This window comes from Mytilus trossulus, chromosome 9 (assembly GCF_036588685.1).
Source record: "Mytilus trossulus isolate FHL-02 chromosome 9, PNRI_Mtr1.1.1.hap1, whole genome shotgun sequence".
Lineage (NCBI taxonomy): Eukaryota > Metazoa > Mollusca > Bivalvia > Mytilida > Mytilidae > Mytilus > Mytilus trossulus.
In genome coordinates, this window is record NC_086381.1 from 38,034,519 (window position 1) to 38,040,518 (window position 6,000).

The following is a 6,000-nucleotide window of genomic DNA, read 5'->3' on the forward strand; positions in this document are numbered from 1 at the left end:
ATTTAGCTTTTCGTGTTGGCTCTTCATCGGCTGTTGGCTTTTGTATACTTGAACGATGAATTTGTTTTGCTGATGCACTAGATTTGCTGTTGCTTGAAAAATAATTATCACACAGAAAATCAGTCTCGGCAGAAATGTAATCAATATATGAGGATTTGTATGTATTTGGATGTTGAGCATCAGCTGTAACTGTTTTGTTGCCGAATGAATCTAGACTTACAATCGTCCTACTTTGATGGCCTTGTGCTCGTGACGTAGTTTCACTTGAGATTGTCCCGTTAGAAGTATTACTCCTTAGTGGTTGCTTTTTCCCAGCTGATGATCGTTTTATAATAGGATGGTGAATTTCTTTGTCCGATACTGGAGAGTCCCACTTGCCCGAAAATGCATCATAACTCCGAACATCGGGCTTTACAGAAATGTAATCACTATATGATTTGCATGTACTTGGATGTTTAGACTCGGCAACTGTTTTGATACAGAAGGAATGTTGATTTGCATTCGTCTTACTTTGATTAACAAGAGATCCTTGGACACTGAACGCAGTTTTTCTTGAGACTGACTCGAGAGAAGATTTACTACGTGTTTGCTTTTCTGCAGCTGGTGATCGTTTTATAATGGGATCGTGAAATTTGTTGTCCGATACTGGAGAGTCCCACTTGCCCAAAAACTCATTACAACTCCGAACATCATGCTTAAAAGAAAGGTTTTCACTATATGATATGAATGTTCTTGGAAGTTTAGCGTCGCTTGCATGTTTCTTTTCGAAGACATCTGGATGCAAACGTGACTTACTTTGATTTACAGGAGGTCCTTGGACATGTAATAAATTGTTTCTTAGAGACAACTGAACACATTTTGTTGTTTCTTTTTCTGCTTTTGATCTTATTATGCTGGAAAGCTGATTTTTTTTGTCAGTTACTGGAAACTCGAAGTTGCTGGAACGATCATCATCAGACCGATAACTAGTCCTGGAGTGATAGTTTTTACAATGTGATGATATGTATGTACTTGGATCTTGATACTCGGAAGCTGTTTTGGTATTGAAATAACCTTGATTTACATCAGTCCTATTTTTAATAGCATCAATCCTACTCCTATTTTCAATAGCATTAATCTTACTCCTATTTTCAACATCATAAATCTTACGGGAACGATATGTTGTGTTTTCAAGAACTTTCTGAAATGTTTTTGGTTTCCATGTTCTCCATATTTCGCCTCCAGGGTCTCCAGATCCTCGAATCTTAATCGAAATTCCACCATTAGTCGTTGTAAATTTTGTTAGATTGAAATATCGCTGATCGTGATCAAATTCAATGTCATTTAAAAATCCCAATTCTTCTGCTTTTCGAAAAACCCACAGTCTCCGATTGTCAACAGTGTAAAACTTTCCATGTATTAGTACAGAGGTAATATTTGGAATGTCCCTCAGTGAAATAGATTCAGTCAACAATTCATCTAACGTTTCCCCTATAAATTTACCTTTGAAAGGTGTGCGTTTACCCCAATTGTTTGCAATAGAATCCTGTGAAAAGAATATTTCGGTTGGTCTTAACTTCACCATTTCCGGAAACGTTGAATTCACAACTCATGCTTTTTACTTCCTTTTACAACTTATAATTTGACATTCAATATCGATATTTTGTAACGGATATTTTAATTTATTTCAAAACGTTTCGGATAAATGATTTGAATATTCAGAAATTCGATTATGAAATACCCTATACAAAATTTGTTTTGACGACTTTTTATTTACATTTTGATTTCATATACTAGGTTATCAAATATCTACTTTCAAAACGTATTCATGTGAGATATTGTTTACTTATTACTTGTTCGTAAACAAAATGTTGGTTTTAATTTGTCTGCGCATGACATTTTTCAATTGCATAACTATCATCAGATAGTGTTATCTTAAGTTTTTTATCTATAATTCAAAACATTGTTATGACGTCTTTCTAATGTTGTACCCGATCTTTGTTTTACTGATTTGGCTATCATTTGCCTGTAAGACACTATTTATTTTTTTACATTAAACTGTCTTATATTTATAAAAGTAACCCTCTTTCGTAAAAATGTTGAATAGCTGGATGAAGTATAATTGACTCTCATGATTAAGTTACAGTAAATGGGCTATATCACAGATGTGTATAAAACTTTGCTACAACTTTGGCTTGTTGAACTACAACTGAAAATTGAAAAACAAATATGCATTTATCTCATTAATTATATGAAATATAACTGATTGATTTTTTCCAAAATTTATGAAACTGATGAGTCTTTGGTAGACAAAACGCGCGTCTGGTGTATTTACAAAATTTAGTCCTGGTATCTATGATGAGTATATTTGTATAAAAAGCACTTAGAATTGGATAAAAATTTGTGTTAAAATCATCAAATCTCTTATTTTACTCCTTTAGATTTTTCTAAAACAAATATACGATGTTGATCCATAAATTTTCGTTTAAAAATTGCAAAATAAAAGTAGGGTCACAGACCTTGTATTTCCGGTATACATCATTCACAGTCTTTGTGAAAACAAATCCCACAAAACATAGATATAATCGTAACGTCATCGCGTTACAGGCCGTAAAACGTTGATTTTTGACGTTTTTTCACTTCCAACAAGGTAACAAAATGATTATTTGACAAAAAGCGAAGTCAGTGAAAATATCATTATTTTATAAAATAAAAAAAAGAAATGTATGTGCCAACAACAAATAGATTAGACAAATCTATGGCGTAGATTTAGAGATTAGAGTTTTTTAAGCAAACTTTTATAAGATAGTTCACCAATTGTATGTGCTATCTATACAAATATTAATTCATATTGAAAGAAATCAATCTGTAATATTCAAACAATAAAAGTGATAAATGCAATATTTTTTCGATTTGCATTTATGTTCAACTAGTTACGGTTCAATGTATGCAAAAATTTTGAAAAATCTGTGACAAAGTCCATTAATTTAACTGTTCCTTGACCTTATAGGTAAGTGATATATCAAGAACTGAGAATTAAAATAAATTCGTTTTTTTTATTCTCATTTCAAATTTTAAAAAACAACGAAAAAAAATTACAATGACACAAAAATGTTTTAAAATACAATAATTTTGTCTCTCATCAAATCCGTTTCTTGGGAAAATTAAACGGCTGTGGGTAGGTAAGTTACACACATCCCAAGATGGAGCCACTTTGCGTCGGTTTAAAACTTCACTTCTATAGAATAACAATACCATGAATACATCAATTACACCACTGAATTGATTTAAACTGAATCAGCCATTTTCGAAGATTTGGGTTTTTTTTCTTTTACCGACATAGATTACCGAAGCTGTATTTGGCAACACTTTAAGAATTCGGATCTCAATGATCTTCAGTTTTGTACTTTATTTGGCTTGTTTAACTTTTTGTGGATTTGAGCGCCACTGACGAGTATTTTGAAGACAAAACGCGCGTCTGGCGTATATATACAAAATTTAGTTCTGGTATCTATAATGAGTTTATTTACAACCACTGGGTCGATGCCACTGCTCGTTAAAATTTATTTCACAGAGGGTATCACAATACTAATAGTCAACACTTGTTGTGCTGACATGAATTATAATTGATATAGTTGTCATATTTATAAATTAAAACTGTTTACACAATTGCAATTTTTGAAATACTAAGGCTTTTCTACCTCAAGCATAGATTACCTTAGCTGTATTTGGCATCACTTTTAGGAATATAGGATCTCAATGCTCTTCAACTTTATACATTATTTGGCTTTTTTTTTTTTTTTTTTTTTTGGATTCGAGCGCCAGTAACGAGTCTTTTGAGGACGAAACGCGCGTCTGGCGTATATACAAAATTTTGGAATCTATGACGAGTTGTTTTTTTACCATCACTTAGGTTGTAAATGATCGTTGTAAGTTTGTGGGTTTGGAAGGGGCTGTCTTTATGTATCTCAGTTTGCAAACGATATATCCTCGTCCGTCTTCAAGTACAGAAATCGACCTCTGGCGTTGCTCTTATTCTTTCTAAGATAATTTTAGCTACAAATAAAATGAAATAAAGTAATGCTTTTAACACTATATAAATCATTTACTTTTACAAAAATCTTCTCCTCTGAAACTACTGGGCCAAATTAAACCACACTTGGTCAAAATCATCATTGGGGTATCGCGTTTAAAAAATGTGTCCGGTGACCCAGCCAACCAACCAAGTTGGCCGCCATTACTAAAAATAGAACATTTTGGTAATATGCAGTTTTTTGGCTTATAACTCAAAAACCAAAGCATTAAGAGCAAATCTGATGAGATAAAATTGTTCATCAGGTCAAGATCTATCTGCCCTGAAATTTCAGATGAATTGGACAACCCGTTGTTGGGTTGCTGCCCCTGAATTGGTAATTGTAAGGAAGTTATGCTTTTTTTTGGTTACTATCTTGAATATAATTATAAATAGAGATAAACTGTAAACAGCAATAATGTTCCGCAAAGTAAGATTTTCAAATAACTCCACTTGACCGAAATGGTCAGTTGACCCCTTTAGGAGGTATTGCCTTTTATAGTAAATTTTTAACCATTTTTCGTAAATCTTAAGCAATCTTTTACAAAACGTTTGTCCTCTGAAACTACTGGGCCAAATTAAACCACACTTGGTCAAAATTATCATTAGGGTATTTCGTTTAAAAAATTGTGTCCGGTGACCCAGCCAACCAACCAAGTTGGCCGCCATTACTAAAAATAGAACATTTTGGTAATATGCAGTTTTTGGCTTATAACTCAAAAACCAAAGCATTAAGAGCAAATCTGACGAGATAAAATTGTTCATCAGGTCAAGATCTATCTGCCCTTAAATTTTCAGATGAATTGGACAACCCGCTGTTGGATTGCTGCCCCTGAATTGGTAATTGTAAGGAAGTTATGCTGTTTTTTTGTTACTATCTGGAATATAATTATAAATAGAGATAAACTGCAGACAGCAATAATGTTCCGCAAAGTAAGATTTACAAATAACTCCACATGACCGAAATGGTCAGTTGACCCCTTTAGGAGTAATTGCCTTTTATAGTAAATGTTTAACCATTTTTCGTAAATCTTAAGCAATCTTTTACAAAACGCTTGTCCTCTGAAACTACTGGGCCAAATTAATCCAAACTTGGCCACAATCATCATTGGGGTATCGCGTTTAAAAAAGTGTGTCCGGTGACCCAGCCAACCAACCAAGATGGCCGCCACGGCTTAAAATAGAACATAGGGGTAAAATGCAGTTTTTGGCTTATAACTCAAAAACCAAAGCGTTAAGAGCAAATCTGACATGAGGTTAAATTGTTTATCAGGTCAAGATCTATCTGCCCTGAAATTTTCAGTTGAATCGGACAACCCTTTGTTGGGTTGCTGCCCCTGAATTGGTAATTGTAAGGAAATTTTGCTGTTTTTTTGTTACTATCTGGAATATAATTATAAATAGAGATAAACTGTAAACACCAATAATGTTCCGCAAAGTAAGATTTACAAATAACTCCACATGACCGAAATGGTCAGTTGACCCCTTTAGGAGTTATTGCCTTTTATAGTAAATTTTTAACCATTTTTCGTAAATCTTAAGCAATCTTTTACAAAACGCTTATCCTCTGAAACTACTGGGCCAAATTAATCCAAACTGAGCCACAATCATCATTGGGGTATCGCGTTTAAAACATGAGTCCGGTGACCCAGCCAACCAACCAAGATGGCCGCCACGGCTTTAAATAGAACATAGGGGTAAAATACAATCTTAAAAAATATGTTTGGTTTTTTTTACATTTTTGGGTTGGTCTGACAGATGCCTCTGAATTAACTAATCTTTCATAAAATCTTCTTTATTGGGGATTCGATATCTTTTTAGAATGTATTCAAAACTATTTGAGAAAAAAATAATAATATATTTACGACAATGCCGATATATTCAATGTTAAATGTCACCGTATAATCCAAAGTATTTCGACATGTATGTGTTCTCGTGAGATTTTCATA